Here is a 19220-nt window from a genome sequence, read left to right on the forward strand (position 1 = left end):
CACATACAGAGCCCCTGCCTGCCAAATGATTGGATTAAGGGCGTGTGCTACCACTGCCTGACTTTTGTGTTTACTTAATGGCTTGCTATTTCCTCTGATCTCCAGGCAAACTTTATTTATTAACATACAAATAAAATATCACCACATTTCAGCACAAATAAAATATCACCACATTTCAAAACACATAACAGGCACTCAGAGTTGTAGGCAGAAAAGAGCTAACACAGCAAGCTGGCCACTCTACTTGGAAAGTTCTGCTGCCTCCTTGGTTGGTGTCTGGAAGTTGAGATTTCAATTTATTTTTATATTTATATATACACATGTATATGCAGTTATGTTTGTATACATTATGTATACCATATAGATACTTATAAAAACATGCACATAACTATACTCATAGATATGCACACAACATGCATACCATATACATGCATACCAACCCCACAAAGGTTTCTTTTTAATTTCCTGTTATGCTAATTTATTGTACATCTAATTTAATTTCAAAATGTATTTCTATGTGTGTATATGTGTATGTGCATGCATATGTGTAGACACATACATGATTTTAAATGTATGAATATGGGCACATGGATGTGTGTATTGTGTGGGAATAAGCATGTGTGTATTGTGGCAAAACAATGATTGTGCTCTCATCCTTTATGATGGGCCAATGGCACTATTACAGTGGGGTGGGGCATGCTTGTTCATGCTTCATTCTATGCATGGAACTTCCATGCTTATAGAGCACTGATGTTGTCTAAGATACCAAGATCTTTCTTAGATGGATGTCTACAATCTATGTCACATGTTAAGTTCCTAAGATAATGTTTGACACCAAGCACATGTAAGTTTTCAACTTCTCCTTCCTCTTCCACTGCACTTTCAGATTATAGTAAATCACCACCACCAAGTAATTCTAAATACACTTACTGGCTATCCAGAACTTGCTGAAGAACAAGAGAGTATGGGTTCCTAGGGTACACTAATGTTGACAGGAAGACTTCCAGGTGAGGTGTTCCTACTGCAACTGTTACTACAGGCATCCAGGCTTGCACAGCAAAGCATCATCTCTGCCGGGTGACTTTATAAGTTCTCTTCTTCCAGATTCTGCTGCTGTAGACAGGAAAAGTATTTTAAGCTCTGTGATTAGAAAGCTGGTTTAACTGAGGTTACCTTCCCTAAATCCTGTTTGACTTTGAGGGTAGCACAATGCTTATACTTCATCTGGAAATAACAGGAAGAATTTCCCCACAGTTTTTCTGTTATAACTGAGATTTTATTGGTTGAAAACCAGTACAAAGACATGTTAATTCAGTTTTGTTTTCTTTCTTTTTGCATGCCACAATTCTTAAGTGTGGATTTTCATCCACACCAAGATCTTGCATAGAGGAAAGGAATACCTTGACTAACTCCTCAGCTCTCTAAGATGTTTCCTTCCCACGATCCTTCAAATGTCATGTTAGGGCAAGAAAAAAGCATCCATAGTAAAAAAAATAAATAAATAAAAATAAAAAGAATAAAAAGGAAACCCAACACTAAGGAGACTGAGTTAGAAAGATTGCTGGAAATCTGAGGCCCACCTTGAGGGATAAACTTTCAGGGAACGAGAGAGGCAAAGGACAATGGGAGATTGGGAATGGGTATGCTCAAAGTAGGATATGTCCATTATTTTCTACTACTAATCTCCACTTACATTTGTTAGAAAAGGTGACAACAGCTGAGGCAGAGTCAACACCTGTCCCAGGACTCCACTTTCTAAAATGGGACAGGATAAACTGCTGTTACACTGCTATTCAGTGAATGACAGCCTCAGAAGTCATCAACTACTATGATGAGAGGAGGTAGGGAAAGCCTCATGGCTTTCTGATTTCTGGTCAATCCCACTTCAAGTTTGTTTTTAATGATGGTAAAGTGACAGACTGGAGGGCAAAATTTCAAAAAGCTCTCTTCCCCAAGCCCCAGGTACTGCAGATGGCACAATACAAGCCTCATAAGAGAATCTTGATGATAAGGTGAGTCTCAGGACCAGTATTTGAACTGTGTACATATGGCCTGAGTCTGCCCCATCCCCAATGACCTTCCTCTTTTCAGCATTGAAGTTCTGTAGTAGGACAGGATGATTGAATTGTAAGTTGTCCCCAAGCAATGATGATAACTGAAGCCTTCAGGTACCTTCCCTAATTACCAATCCAAAGTCTTCTGCATAGCTTGATCACCTTTGTACTTCCCTGAGCAGAGTGAGAGGACTGACCTCTGTGATACTACATAAGGAATCAATGTCATGGTTATGTATGTGCCTTTGACTGGTTGGCAGCTCACTCTATTAAAGTGGGCTACGATTCAGAACCAGAATAAAGTGAGCAGGAATCAATTTCTGATAAGTCAGTGCTGACATTCTTTGTGGGAAGACCTGATCTCACATCAGTGAGTTAACATGACAGGGAGCTTTATTGAAAGGGGTCACTAAGGCACAGTTCAGTGTTCCAGGGGTTTTCAAGGTAGAAGACAAATGACACCTTGAGAAGAGTTTCAATAGCAAGAACCAAGGAACACCCTGATAGTGCATGCCATAAATGACACACAGAAGAGGACGCCATGCCCACATTGCAGAAGAGGCCCTGTGAAGATCTATACAACCCTCATTTGCCTTATCAAGCCAGCCTCTAGATCAATGGAGGACCAGCCTCTGCTGTTATATTAACTGCTTGTGATATTCTTTCATGGAAGCAGACCACAGAAGGAAGGAATGGTATCATGGGACCCTGTTGTGACTCTATTTGGTAATCTCTACTCAGAAGCAACAATTTTCAATGTGAGCTCATGGTGCCTCTTTACCATGGGCATAGTCACCAATGCAACAGGGAAGACTCTCCCAAGCACCTTTCTCTCCTACCTACTTCACCTTTCTATTTGTGTAATGTGTATTCATCTGGACTCTGTGTTGTGTGTGTTGGTGTCTGTGTACATTTCCCTTGGAAAAGGCCAGTGTTCCTCAGAGCATACTTGAGATATAAAGAAGGGCTGTGGATCTCTCCATCTGTTTCCATTGGTTACTAGATGAAAGTTCTATGATGGCAGTTAGGTTATTCACCAATCTAATTACTGGGGTAGGCCAGTTTAAGCTCCCTCTCCACTATTGGTAGTAGTCTAATCTGGGGACAAGCTCTGGAAGTTCAGTCAAAGAGAGGGAAGTGGGATTGTATGGGCAAGAGCAGTCAATATCATGATGGGGAAATCTACAGAGACAACAGAACCAAGCTCCTAGGAACTCACGAACTTTAGACTGACATCTGTGGAACCTGCATAGGACCAGACTAGGCCCTCTGCATATAGGAGACAGTTGTGTAGCTTGGTCTGTTTGAGGGGCCCTTGGCAGTGGGATCAGGATCTATTCCTAGTGCATGAGCTGGGACTCTGGAGACCATTACCTATGATGGGACTCCTTGCTCAGTCTTAATGCAGGGGACAGGGGCTAGGTCCTGCCTCAACTGAATGTACCAGACTTTGCTGACTCCCCATTAGAGGCCTTACCATTTTGGAGGAGGGGATGGGGGTTGGGTCAGGAGGCTAGTGGAGAGTGGGAGGAGGGATGAGAAAGAGATCTATGGTTAATATGTAAAATGAATTTTAAAGAAAAAATTTTTAATTGAAAAGGGCAATAAATATTGTCCTCTATCAGTATCCACATGTAATTTTTTTTTCAGAAAGGCTGAACATAATCCAAGGCTAATTACAAATTACAAAGTAGCTTCAGACAAACCTGAACTCAAAAGTATCCACTGCTTCAACCAAAAAGAGAAATGGGTACCAGATAGTCCCAGAATATCAATGTAACCAGGTTTATCTTTAACATAAAAACTGCCTGGATATATCCATACACTGAAAGTAACTCAGGCCAACATTGTCTCTGAAAAAGCCTATGATAAGCACCTCAAGTGAAAATTGACCAGAATTAACCATTAAACCAAAAATGTTAAGAAGAGAAGTATTCCAAAGCGTGAGGATGAAGACCAGGAATAAAGCTTAAATAACAATGGCTCTCCCTCACTCAGAGAGGCCAGGGACCAATTCTAAGAAGAAAAGTGTACCTGGGCCAAACCCTGACCTAAAAGAGGCCTGTACCAAAACCAGAAGATGAGTAAGCTCTGGCCCAGAGGAAAAACAGAGGTATGCCTGGGGCAGTCCATTAAATGGAAGAGTCAAGGCCAAATGGGAAAAGAAAGGAAAGGAAAGGGAAGGGAAGGAAAGGAAAGGAAAGGAAAGGAAAGGAAAGGAAAGGAAAGGAAAGGAAAGGAAAGGAAAGGAAAGGAAAGGAAAGGAAAGGAAAGGAAAGGAAAGGAAAGGAAAGGAAAGGAAAGGAAAGGAAAGAATGTCCATGCCCACCCTTGACCCTAAAGAAGGCTGGCCCCAAACTAAGAAGGAAATGGGTCCTGGCCAACCCCTCAGAAGAAAAAGACACAGCTCAAAGAAAGAAAAGGAGAATATCCATGCCTAAACTTTACCTGAACTGAAGCCAGGGCCCTTACCAAGATGAGAATTTGGCCTGACCATAACTCTGACCCTGAAGAAGAATGGGCTCAAACTAAAAAAGAAAGTGGGCCCAGACCAATCCCTCAAATGAAAGAGACCTGGGGCAAAGCAGGAAAAGGGGAACATAGGGGCATAACACTTATCCTGACAAAAGCTTGAGCCAAAACAAGGAGAGAAGACCTGGAACATTCTCTTAAATTAAAGAGGCCAAGATCCATCACGGCAAGAAAAAATTACCTGCCTATAATCCTTACCCTGATGAAGTATGGGCCTAAGCAAGAAGAGATGTGGGCCACATCATAACCTTAATGCTGATAGAGCCCAGAGCCCAAGAAAAGTAGTGGGCCTGAGTCCAATCCTAACTATGAATATGCCTGGGCCCTAATCAAGAAGAGAAGTGGGCCTGGGCCATACTCTTAAAAACTAAGAAAACATATATGCCCAGCTCTAATCCTTATTCTGAAGAAACCAAGGACCAAATGAAGAAGTAGGTCTGGGGCAAGTAATGACTCTGAAGAATTCAGAGCTCATACAAAGCTCATAGAACAAACCAGGCAAAATCAAAAGTGGAAAAAAATATTACAGGCCAATCATAGACCTTGCTGAAGATAAACTCCAAACTTTAAAATCAAGGGAGCTCCTGCCAACCCAATGAGAGATATGTGGCCAGACTGAATGCTGACCATAAGAAACCCAGTTTGAAAAGACAATCTAAATGGTGCCTGGTCCAACTACAAAGGAGGACTTTTCATAGGCCAAACACTGAAGTCAAGTAGCCAAGGACCAAGCCCTATGTGCAAGAAGTCCAGGCAATCCTAGAAGAGAAACATGCCTGACCATAAAATGCATGGATGAATGCAAGATATTCTCTGCTGCTAGCCACAGGAAAACATAATGGAATTCAGCTACTGTCACAAAAGCTACTACTTGGAAAAGTCAAGGACCTCTTCAAAGGTCAAAGCATGGCTTAAGAAGTCTTGGTGATATAGCTTTTGTATATATATTAGCTGGTTCCTAAAATGATTTTCTTGTGTGCTTCTAAGAATTCCTAACAGTGTATTTATCTAAAATACCTATCAAGCATCCAAGGCCAAATGATCTCCTGAACTAAGGTAACACCCTTGTGGAAATAACACCTGTTCCCTAGGTTAGGTGGATAGCTTTATTTCTTGTGCAATCTGAGACCCTCCTTTTCTATTACTAACATTGTAGACTCCTAATTTCTTACCTAACTACTTCTAGGAATAAAGACTGAGCACACAGATCTCCTAACTGATCATTAGCTCTCAAATGACCTCCTCCTTTAACCAATCCATTTCAAGTTGTAAAAGAAAACCTGACAGTCCGCCGGGCGGTGGTGGCGCACGCCTTTAATCCCAGCACTCGGGAGGCAGAGGCAGGCGGATCTCTGTGAGTTCGAGGCCAGCCTGGGCTACCAAGTGAGTTCCAGGAAAGGCGCAAAGCTACACAGAGAAACCCTGTCTTGAAACCCCCCTCCAAAAAAAAAAAGTTATAAAAAAAAAAAGGCCAAAAAAAAAAAAGAAAGAAAGAAAGAAAACCTGACAGTCATTGCCTGAGGAAAATTCTTACCTACCTTTATGATCCCATAAAAATTCAAGCCTGGTAACCTTGCTCAGGGAGAGGATCACTATGGCTTGGGTTTATAACTGAATACCTCAGAGACTTGAGAGGATTTAGGGGTATAAGGAGATGAAGAGGAAGATAGGAGTGTAGAACTTGAGGATGAGATGGAAGATGAGGAAGAGTACTAGATGGGTAAGAATGAAATAAGAAGGACCTAGATGAGGCAAAACTAAAATGAGAGAATTAAGATAAAACTTAGAGAGGACAGCAGATAAAGATAGAGACAAATCAGGCAAGAAAGAAACTAGGCTTGAGTACAGAACTGTAGCTGTATAAATAGGATTTTATTCCAGAAGAATAAAGTAGATGGACAAAGAGCTCATTATGTTGAGATTCTTTTTCCCAAAAATAGTTCTTGCCATTTGTAATTTCTCTCCAGAGCCCTGGGTAGTATATTATTAAAGCTGGCCCTTTAATAATATACAAGAATTCTCTTCTTCATCCAACCCAGGAAACACCCTCACCTGAAGAGGGGGCCTGAAACACCATGTTCTCAATGGAGCCAATAGCTCCCTTACAGATGAAAGCAAATGGAGATCCTTGACATATTTGGTAGTTAGAGAGAACCTTGAGGCACTCTGATTCCAGACCTTGATTTCACTTGATATTTTACAGTCAACCAAGGCCTCAAAAGAGACACACAAAGGCATGTTTGTTGAAAGTCTTAGACTCACAGATTTCATGTACAGATATAAGTTGACATCCTGAGTACCAACTGTGTGAATCACATACATTTCATTTATAACATGTACCACCATCCTCAAAACATGCAAGCCAGGATGTTCCACTCACCATAATGATCCAAGCTCTCATCTGAGTAGCCAGTGAATATGGACATAGCATAATACAAAGGGTGTTATACTGTACACTGTTGTGGTCTGATAAAACTCCAAATCTTGACTTCAACTGATATTTTTAGGAACAAACAACTCTCAAAAGTAACACAGGAGTAACCCTTCCTATCAAGAAGCTTGAACTAATGCAAAATTGGCCTTCTTCTAATTAACTGACATCTGGACACATTCCATCCTAGCCAAACTAGCAAAGTTTGCTAGTGACCTGAATATTAACACAGATGCAAGGCACAAAACAGACCTCAAAGAAACCTGACAGTTCTTTGACCTCCAGGTAGCCATATTGTCTTCAAGGGTCATCACCCTGTAGCAGGAATCTTATAAGTTCTTATTAATAAAATCAAACCCGAGGCGAGTTATTGGGGTCCATGCTGGTAGATCAGAGAGACAGAACAAGCCACAGCTATCTCACCTTGCCGGATCCTCAGCTGGTCTTGTCTCCTCAGACTGGAGGCCTCTGAGTCCTCATCCAGAATGGGTCTCAGCTGAATTACTGCTCAAAAGCCTGAAGCTTAACCAGGCCAAATGCTTAACCAGCCAAAAACTTCTAGTTTCTGGTCCTCACGCCTTATATACCTTTCTGCTTTCCAATTTAACTTCAAGGGTGTGTGAGCCCCCAAGTACTTCATGATACCCAGGAGATAATTCTCAATTTAGTGGAGCCAGGTCAACAATAGGATATCCATGGTTTCTAGAACACAGAAACAATAAGTGCACACTTTGGTAAGATAGATGTGTGGGCCCAGATGCTATCTGGTCTTCAACAAATCTAGGACAGGTTGATCACAATTGTGCATTACTCAACACCAAGACCTCAGAAAAGACTGGAACCAACATATCTACCAGCATTGTTACACTGTAAATGACACTGGCCACATGAAATTCAAGGCAGTATTTTATACAAACTTTTCATTTAATCCATGCCAAGACCACGTCATAGCCTTTTTGGGGTTCTGAGCCACATCTGGGCTTCAGAACTTTTGTATCCAGCCCCCCTTACATTAATTTTCTGGCCCCAACTAAGGCCTCATAAGATCCAGAGACTGTTCCTGGCCACAGAAGAGTCTGTGAACCCATAGTTGATCCGTAACTGTACTACATAACACATTAGGCCTCAAACTGAACTCAGACTTTCTGAAAAACTTTAGACTATGCTACACAGACTGGGATTGAAAGACAAAGAACCCATACAGATACCTATCAGAATGAGACTAAACATCACCATGACCTAGACGAAGAGACCCCAGGTGCTCCCCCTGTACCTTCATATAAAGGAAACTTGGATCCACTGAGTTATATGTCCTTTGTAATGACATCATCTTATTAGAACAGCATGAAGTTGCCTTTCTGCTTTCTGCTCTCATGGTGCAAATGATGTTTCACTGAACAAATACAAGTATCAACACCCATGCATTAGTGCTCAAATCTGATGCTCTGACTCACAAAGAATAAAGAAGCAATAATGAATTCTTAAAACTAAGTAACTGAGTTACAAGACTTCCCAAATATTCATGTTTATTCAGGTTCCAGGGTATTTCACAGTCAAATATTTATTCACCAAAAGAAAGAAAATGAAATGCCACTTAAGATTACCTTTTCTTGAAGATGATGTAAACATTTTTCGAAATGTGTTCCCAAAGCACACAGAAGATGGTGATAGATTCCCTTTCAGTACCTAAGATATCTAGAAAAGGGCTATAGAGCCTCATGCAGTACCTCCAGCAGTGAGAAGAGTGATAGGTACTTTGGCAGTACCTAACGCATCCAAAAGAGGGAAATAGATTGCATTGCAGTATCCAAAAGACCCAGAAGAGAGAGATGGCTTTCCTATTCAGTTCCCAAAGCACCTAGAAGAGGGCAACATATCCTCTTGCAGTATTTAAAAGTCTTAATTAGTTTTCTATTGCTGTAAAGTGATACCAGGACCATGGTAATTCTTATAAAGAAAGTATTTAATTTGGGCTTGCTTACAGTTTCAGAGATTTAGTCTATTATTGTGGTGAGAAGCACACAATATGGCAGAGCAGCAGCCATGGTCCTAGAGAGGTAGCTAAGAATTCTACATCCTAATACACAGGCAAGAGAAAAACTTCATGCTTTGAATGGGCTTGTTGTAACTTCATAGCCCACCCCCAGTGAAACATTTCTGCCTACAAGGCCACGCTGCCTAATCTTTTCAAATAGTACCACTCCCTAGTGACCAAGTGTTCAAATCCATGAGGCTATGGAAGCCATTCTCATTCATAACAACCACACAAAGCATCCAGAAGTGGGTGATGGTTATGCATGCACTGACCCAAACATCCAAAGGAGGGAGATAGCTTCCTGGATCCTTCAGTGACAAGATATATAGGTGATACATCCACATGCAGTACCCAGTGCATCCAGAAAAGTCAGCAGAACCCTATGCAGTACACAAAGCATCTGGAAAAGGGCACTAGATCCCCTTGCAATACTGAAAGCATCCAGAAGAGGTCAACAGATTCCCATTAAGTTCCCCATGCAGTACACTAAGAATCCAGAAGATGGTAGTAGATACCCATGCTGTTCCCAAAGCATCCAGGAAAGGGTAATAGAGTCCCATGCAGTAGCAAAAGCACCCAGAACCAAGCAATAGATTCTTCATGAAGTACTCAGTACCCACAGAATCTCAAAGAGGGCAAAAAGAACCCCATAAAGATTGCCATTCAGTACTCAAACCATCCAGAAGAGGGCCAAAGAACCCCACGCAGTACCAAAAACATCAGCAAAGGGATGAAGGATTCCCTTACAGTACCTAGAGCAACTAGAGGAGGGTGATAGCTCCTTTTTCAATACTCAAAGCATGCAGAACATTAGCGATAGCTTCCCATGTAGCACCCCAGCACCAGAAGAATGAGATAGATTCCCTTCCTGTACCCAAAGCAGGCAGAAAAGGGTGGTAGTTTCCCCCATGCATTACCAAAAGCACCCAGAAGAGGGTGATAGACCCTCCAGAAGTACCCAAAACATCCAGAAGAGGGCAAAACCTCCCAATATGTACCTCCATGCAGTGTTTACAGCATTCAGAAGCCTACAGATCCTTTGCAATGCAAAACGTATCAAGAAGGGGTCTTGGATCCCCCGTGAAAATTCCATGAAATACTCAAAGAATCCAGAAGAGAGCTATGTTATATATGGTAGTATCCAAAGCTCCAGAAGAGGGCAATCACTTCCCATGCAGTACCTCTAGTGACCAGAAGAGGGCAATAGATTCCCCTGTAATACCCAAAGCATCCAGGAGAGGGGAATAGATTCCCTTGCTATACCAATAGGATCCAGAAGAGGTTACTATATCCCCTGGTATATTACTATGTAGAGCACAAATAATCCAGAAGAGGGCTATAATTTCCCATGCAGTATCCAAGGTACCCAGAAGAGGCAATTAGAGCCCCCATGGATGCTCCCAAAGCATCCATGAGACAGTGAACCCGGAAGAAAAAGGCCATTGCTTTCCCAATAAGTATCAACAGCATCAAGAGAATAGTGGTAGATCACCATGCAATACCTGAAATATATGTAAGAGCAGTATACAGTCACTTGCAGTACCTAAAAGATCCAGAATAGGGCAATGCATCCCCTTGCAGTACACAAAGCACTCAGAAGAGAGTGATAGCTTCCCAAGAAGTATCAGCAGCAGGCAAAAGAGGGACATAGATCCCTTGAGAACCCAAAGGACCATGAAGAAGGCAATAATTTCCAAGTACCCAAAATAAGACTATAGCTTCCATGCAATTTCAGAAGCAGGCAAATGTGAATAGATCTCCATACAGTACCTAAAGCATCCAGAACTAGGAGATAATTCCCAATTCAGTACCCAAAGAATCCAAAAGAGAGCAGTTCATCCCCTTGCAGTAAACAAAGTACCTAGAAGAGTCAGATAACTTCACAAGCAGTACTAGAAGCAGCACCTCAGAAGGATATAATATTACCTAGCTAAACAGGATGTACATTGTAAGCAACTTCCAAAATTCTAGAATGGTAGAGACAGCTGGCTGCCTGAACATTCACCCAAAGTTTCTCTGCAACATTGGGGCATCCATCTTCAGCCTATAGGCCCAGAGTTTCTCTTTCAGTTGCTTCTCCCTGTGTCCTGCAGAATGTCTGGCAGTCTCCTCTGTGAAGCAGGAAACTGAAGGACCATCTCACCTCATTTAGTGGTCATTTTTCCCTGGGTCAGGCATGTCCAGTTGATACAACATTTTGTCAAGCACTTCAGGCATGAACAGTTTCTTGCCCAGTGGCTAACTTTTTCCAAAGAAAGCAAACTCTATATGGAGCTATTTCAATGCCCACCATCTTCTCTGAAGTAGATTGGTGCTGCCAGAAGAAAAAAGACATGTCTCAATGTCCAGAAAGTCAAAGTTCTTAAAACATTTTAAATTCCATACTCTCTAGGTCTTTGAAGTGTTTGAAGATTACCTACCTAATTGAAATATATTTATGTATACCTAGAAAACTTAACTAACATGACTATAAGTTTGATTATCCTAGATGACTATTAATCTGTATTTCTTAATTCTATATTATAATTTAAATGAACTGCATAAACGTAATACCTTAAACAAGAGTAGAAATATATACAGTATAACAAAATTAGCTTTAAATTTGTATCACACTAAAATCCATAGCAATGTAAAATATTTCAAATAAGTTGTTGCCCTTTAAAAGTAGATTCAATAATCTATCCTTTCATCCTATTCCCCTTTCTTCTTTAGAAAGAGATTGCATTTATAATCAATTCCCTTTAAGTAAAATAAACATTTATAAACAATATTTTTAGAATTTGGGCATAGTTTCTCATGCTACTTCCTGCTGGTTGGGGGTACTAGCAATCTTATGAGGATTCTGAGAAAATTAAGAATTATGGTCAAGTCCAGACTGGAGAAGTCTATGAGGTTGCATTGTCTGATCCAGTTGCCTTGAAGCTCTTCTGGATGTTGGAATGTCATCAGGGGGTCTTCCTTGATCAAACCATATTAGCTTGGAAGCAACCCAAGGTTCTCATCTTCTGTGGAAACAAAAGCAAGAACCTCTTTTCCAAAGCAATGTATCCTTAGACACAAATCAAGATACCTTTAAAACATATATGTTGGCTTAACTCAGCAGCCTTTACAGTCTTTCTGCAGTTAAAAATCCCAGACAATATAATCCAGACTGTGTAATTTTCATCTTCATGTGGCTTATTTTTATATTACTTTTACTGTTTCTTTAAAGATTTTACTTTTTAAAGCAATTTCTTTATGTAACTGTCTATTCTCCTTTTCCTCTCTCTTCCAAGCCTATGTGCATTTTTACACATAATGTAAACCATTTAGAGGTTGAAAGATTCCCATGCATATTCTAGTCAGTACCCAAAGAATCCAGAAGATGGCAGTAGGTCCCCAGGCATTAACCAAAGCACCCAGAAGAGTGCGATAGAGACCCAGAAGTACCAAAAGCATTCAAAATTGGGCAATAGAACAACTTGCAGCACCCAGTAAACCCAGAGGGGGTCAATAGAACCCCATGTACTATCAAGAGCATCCAAAGGAGGGTACCCAAAATACCCAGAAGATTGAGATAGAGCCCATGCAGTAACCAAAGTACCCAGAAGAGGGCAATTGCTTCCTGTTCAGTACCTTCAGAGGATAGTGAAAGATTCCCATCCAATACCCTAAGTACGTGTAAGAGGGCCACAGAGCTGCATGCAGTACGCAAAGCACCCAAAAGAAGGTGTTTTGCAGTACCTAAAGCATTCAGAAGAGGGTGATATATCCCAATGAAGTATCCAAGACATTCAAAAGTGTGTGATAGATGCCTTTGAATTATTCAAAGTACCCAGAAGAGAGCCATATATCCCAATACAGTGCCCAAAGCAGAGAGTTATATTTCTCCATGTAGTCTCTTTAGCAAGCAGGAGAAGGCAATAGCTTCCCATGCAGATTCCTATCATTACCCAAACCACCCATAAGAGAACAATACATCCCCTTGCAGTACTCAAAGCATCCAGAAGAGGGCAATATATTATCCATGCAGTACCCTAACACCCAAAAGAGGGCAATATATACCCATACAGATTCCCATCAGTATCAAAAGCATATGGAAGAGGGTGATAGATCCCTTTTCAGAACCCAGAGCACCCAGAAGAGAGCTATAACCTTTATGCAGCAACCAAAGCACCCAGTGTTGCTGCAGCAGGCAAATGATGGGGATAGGTTCATATATAGTACCTAAAACATCCTAAAGTTGACAATAGTAACCCATGCAGTAGCAAAAGCATCCAGAAGAAAACAATAGCTTCCAAGCAGTACCCAAAGTACCCAGAAGAGGGCGGTATGCCCTAAGTAGTATCTAAAACATCAAGAAGAGGGCGATATCTTCCCATGCAGTACCATTAGGTACTGGAAGAGGGAAATAAATCCCCATATAGTACCTAAAGCATCCAGAAGATAGTGATGGATGCCTTTGCTTTACATAAAGAATCCAAAAGAGAGCAATAGATTAAAATGAAATCCCCAAGACACCCAGAAAAAGGCAATAGACCTCCTTGCAGTTATCAAATCACCAAGAATGGTTCCCAAAGCACTTTTGAAAAGACATTGTCTTCTAAAAGAAGACAATGATGGATTACCCATGCAATAACCAGAGAGGATAACAGATATGTTTGATAGTACCAAAAGCACCCAGAAGAGGGTGGTAGATCCCCATGTAATAACCAAAGCATCCAGAAAAGGGCAATAGCTTCCCATGCAGTGCTGTCAGTGACCACAGAGTATGACAGAACCCCCACATTGTAACCAAAACATCCTGAAAAGGGCAACAGAGTACAAAGCAATAGCAAAAACATCTAGAATAGGGCTATAAATGCCCATGTTGTACCCAAAGCTCCCAGAAAAGGGTGAGAGACCCATATGTAGAGCCCCATGCAATACCCAAATTATTCAGAAAAGAACAGTGGAGCCCCAGGCAGGATCCAAAGCATCTAGAAGAGGATGTTAGATCCCCTTACAGTACTCAAAGTATCTAAAAGAGAGCAATAGATCTCCATTCAGATCCCCATGAACTATGCAATGCATCCAGAAGAGGGCAATAGTTCCCATTCCAGACCATTATGCAGGCATCCAGAAGAGGGTACAAGATATCCAACACATCCAGAATCCAAAGCATCCAGAAGAGAGCAATTGGTTCTTTTGCAGTTGCCAAATCACCAGGAATAGCTTGATAAATTGCTTTGCAGTTCCCAAAACACCCAGAAGACAATGATGTAGTACCACTCATGTAGTACCCAAAGCATCCAGAAGAAGGCAAAAGAGTCCCTTGCAATACCCACATCATACAGAAGAGGGTGATTGCTGTGGGATGGTCTGTATGTCAAATGTGTTACTCTGATTGGTCAATAAATAAAACACTGATTGGCCAATAGCCAGGCAGGAAGTATAAGCGGGACTAACAGAGAGGAGAACTGAGAGAACAGGAAGGCAGAAGGAGACACTGCCAGTCGCCACCGTGACAAAAAGCATGTAAAGACGCCGGTAAGCCACGAGCCACACGGCAAGGTATAGATTTATAGAAATGGATTAATTTAAGATGTAAGAACTAGATAGCTAGAAGCCTGAGCCATTAGGCCAAATAGTTTAAATAATATAAGCATCTGTGTGTTTATTTTTTAAGTGGGCTGCCAGACTGCTGGGGCTTGGAAGGACTCAGAGAGAAAACTCTCCAGCTAAGGTGATAGCTTCCCATGCAGTACAGTCAGTGACCAAAAGAGTGTGATAGAACTTTAGGCAGTACCAAAACCTCAGAGAAGAAGGTAAAAGTTCGACCATTATGTAGTACTGAAAGAAGTCAGATGTGGTAGAGAGTTCCCCATGCAGTACCCAAAGCACCCAGAAGACAATGATAGATTACCCATGTAGCACCCAAAACATCCAGAAGAGGGTTATAGATGTATTTTTACAGTATTCAAAGCACACAAAAGAGAGCACTAGATCCCATGCAATACTGCCAGTGGCCAGAAGAGTGCAATAGATCGCCATGCAGTATACAATTCTCCCAGTAGAGTCTGAGAGTTCCACATGCAGATCTCCATGTCATACCCAAATCATTCAGAAAAGGATAATAGAGACCCACACAATATCCAAAGCATACAGAAGAAAGCATTAGATCCTCTTGCAGTGCCCAAAGCATCCAGAAGAGGGCAATACCTTCCATGCAGTACCAGCAGGTGTCAGAAGAGGGTGATAGGTGCCCATGCAATATACAAAGAATCCAGAGGATGGTAAAGTAAGTGGCAAGATGAGTGCAATAGAACCCCATTCAGTAATCAATGCACCCAGAATAGAGCACCATGCAGTTCCAAGAGCATACAGAAGAAGGTGATAGTTCCATTTGCTGAACCCAATACAATACCTAAAACACCCAGAATAGGGCAATCAAGCCGTGTGCAGTACCAATAGCATCCAAAAGAGAACAATAGAACCCCTTGCAGTATCTAAAGCATCCGGGAGGGGGGGGGTTAGATCCGCATGCAGAACACAATGCAACAATACAATACCAAAAATACACCATAGATACTGTGCAGTACACAAAGCACCCAAAAGATGGTGACATATGCCAATGAAGTAGCCAAGACATCAAGAAGAGGGTGACAGATACCTTTACAATACACAAAGCACCCAGAAGAGTATTATGTATCCATATGCAGTACCCAAAGCCTTCAGAAGCAATACTTTCCCATGCAGTGCCCTCTATTTAAATAGAGACCCATGCAATACCAAAAACATCACTGTGGGGATGAATAAGCTGGGCAGAAAAATCTGGGTACAGAAGCTGTAAGCAAAGGCTAAGCAAAAGGTCTGTACACAGAGGCCATGCTTTAAAAATGAGGTAAAGGAACTGCAGCAATAGTTTAATAGGTAAGAGCACAGGCTGCTCTACCAGAGGACCCTGTCCCAAACCCCCACATAGTGGTTAAAAACTGTAAATCCAGTTCTAGGGCATTCAGTGTCCTCTCCAGACACATGTGGGCACTGCATACATGTGTTCAGTTAACCTTCCTGCATGCAAAACATCCATAAAATATACAGTACAGCATTAACTTCTTCCCTTGGGTTGGATAAGAAGACTAATTGATTGGAGCTTTTGTCCTTTACTGACATTTCTCTAAATCTGAGCACAAAAGCTAAGAGCAAGGGCAAGGTGAAAAGTTCAGTCACAGAGGTTGGATGAAAATATGCAGTAAAGTGATGGGCAAAAAGGCTAGACAAAAAGAGGCCTGGACAAAAATCCAAGTGAAAAATCTGACACAAAAGCCATGAAGAAAGGCTAGGCTAAATGTCTGGGCACAAAGGCCTGATGAAAAATCCTTGTGAAAATGCTGGGCAAACAGGCTGGGCAAAAAGCCCAGGTACAAAGTTGTGAAGAAGACAAAGAAGACAAAGTACAATGATTTTTATGTATGAAATTGCCAGAATGAAACCCATCTATCTGTATGCTAAACTCCAAATGGAAAATGAGTTAGATTTAAATAGAAAGTAAAAGAATGTTACCTGAAAAAATAAGCATCAACTATAAAATTTGCATAATTTGAGTATTTTTAATGTAAAAGAATTAATTTGTGGCTATAGATACTTCTTCCAAGCAGTTGGCCCCTGATATCTTTTTCCTGAGGGTCTACTAGCAGTGGATGAGGCATCATGGGCCAGTGGAAGGGCTATGAGAAAGTCATATAAAGAAAGATAAGAATGTGGGACATAGCAAACATTCTAGCAGTGTTCTGTCTATATAAGTACTTTGTAGAGCATATTCATGCTACTGGCATATTACATATTACAGTCTACTGGCAGTGGGAGTGCACAACTTTAATCATATCACTCAGGAGGCAGTGGCAGGTAGATCTGTGAGTTTGAGGACAGCCTGGTCTACACAGAGAGTTCCAAGACAGCCAGGGCTACACAAAGAAACCCAGTCTCAAAAATTCCAAACCAAACTAGGGGGAACTCATGAAAGTTGGACCAATGGCTGTGGAGCCTGCATGAGACTGAACTAGGCCCACTGCATGGTGAGACAATTGTGTAGCTTGATCTGCTTGGGGGGGCCCCTGGCAGTAGGATAAGAATCTATTCCTGGTGCATAAGTGGACTTTTTGGGGCCCACTACCTATGATGGGATACCTCGTGCAGCCTTGAGGGGGAAGGGTTTGGACTTGCCTCTATTGGATGTGCCTCCCCATAGGAGGCCTTGCCTTCTTGTGGGGATGTTGGGAGGGGGAGGCTGGGAGGGTGGGAGGAGGGAAGAGGGGACTCTTTGATTGATGTGTAAAATGAATGAAAAATGTTGCTTAATAAAAAAAAGTCTTTACAGCTTTCTCTTATGATAGAAATTATAAAGAGCAGAGAGGTATGTCTTCAACCATGCTTTACACATGCAGTCTAGTGGGTGAAGTGATGGCTCAGTGCATAAGAACACTAGCTGCTGTACCACTGGACACTGATTCAGTTCCCAGCCCCCATACAGTGGATAAAAACTGTCTGTAACTTCACTTCCAGGGTATTCAATATCCTCCTCAGGCATCCATGAACACTGCATGCATGTGCTGCATAGACATGCTTGCAGGCAAAACATACATACATATAACATAAAAATAAATTAATTAAAATATACAGTCGAGCACTCATTTTCTCCCCCAGGATGGATAAGAAAGTACTTGATCTGAGCTTTTATCCATTCCTACCATTTCTCTAATTGCAAGCAAAAAGCTCAAGGCAAACTGGGTTGGACTTAAAAAGAAGTTATGTTGCTTTATAAGCACATAGAAGCTGCAAAAATTACTTCATAGAATTTGTAGATGAAGCTTATTCTGACAGTATTAACATCTTATATAAACATAGAAAAAAGACAATGATCATTAATTTAATACTATTAAAGATCTTATTTGGACTACACTAACACCTAAAATTGTCATTTTATTTCTCTAAAGCCATATTTGGGATTGTTGATTCTATTTTAAGTTTTTCTTTGGAAATAATGCATACACACAATGAAATATAACTATATCTACCTCTTACTTTACTCCTGCATCTCTCCCTATATTCTTCTAACATGGCCCCTCCAAACTTCAAATTTTTTTATACACCCTAGGTCCAATTAATGATTCCTATACATGCAAAAGTGTGCAGCCATCCAATAGGTACCAGTGACTGCACAGAATAATTATTTCCTTGGGAAGACTTACAATTGGAAGAATAGTATCAACATCCACCATCTTATTCACTTTTCCTACATTTGACAAATCAAGTATTGAGGGAAATTTTTCTATACAGTTAAGTGCAGTTAGCTTTCTTATGAAAGAAAAAAAGAAAACCTTTTAGCCTCTAGGACCCAGGCCTCAAGGCACAACCTGTGCCTAACACCACCACCTGTTACTGCCCCAGTTGCAGGCCAGCAGGAAAGACCTCCTCACCAACACCCTCAAAGGGACCCTGCAATCAACAAGACCCACTCCCTCCCCTAAACTCACCCATCCCCCTGCAACCTCAGTGGCTCCCTGGGACACAGAATCTGCCAGCTCTGATTGGATCAAGATTTAAGTGACTCTTCTCCCAGATGGAGAGTCTTGTCTCTAGGACCTATGCCCCAGGGCACAATCCCTTCCTCCCCCCCCCCCCAATTGCTGCCTCATTTGCAGGCCAGCATGGAAGACTTCTGTAATCAGGCCTCCCCATCAATACCCCCCCAGTGGGCCATGCAATCTACAATATTCACCACTCACTCCCCCAAACCCATCCATTCCCCTACTACCTCAGCGTCTCCCTGAAATACAGATTCTACTAGCTCTGATTGGACCAAGAGCTCTGATTGGACCATGAGTGCTTATTGGACTAATAGTGATCCCCTGAAACACAGATGCAGCAAGCACAGAGGGACCAAAGCAGCTCCCTCAGACACAAACACCTCTTGCACCAACTGGAGGAATGAATGTGTAGACACCAGTCAAGAATACATACAGCAACATAAAGACCAATATGGCACCACCAGAACTTAGCAGCTCTACAACAGCAAGACTTGAATATCACAACATAGAAGAAACAGAAGAAAAAGACTAAAAATAATTTGATGATGATGATAGAGGTCTTTAAAGAGGAAATGAAAATTTCCCTTAAAGAAATCAAAATAAAACAAAAACTTGGAAGA

This window comes from Peromyscus leucopus, chromosome 19 (assembly GCF_004664715.2).
Source record: "Peromyscus leucopus breed LL Stock chromosome 19, UCI_PerLeu_2.1, whole genome shotgun sequence".
NCBI classification, from domain to species: Eukaryota; Metazoa; Chordata; class Mammalia; order Rodentia; family Cricetidae; genus Peromyscus; species Peromyscus leucopus.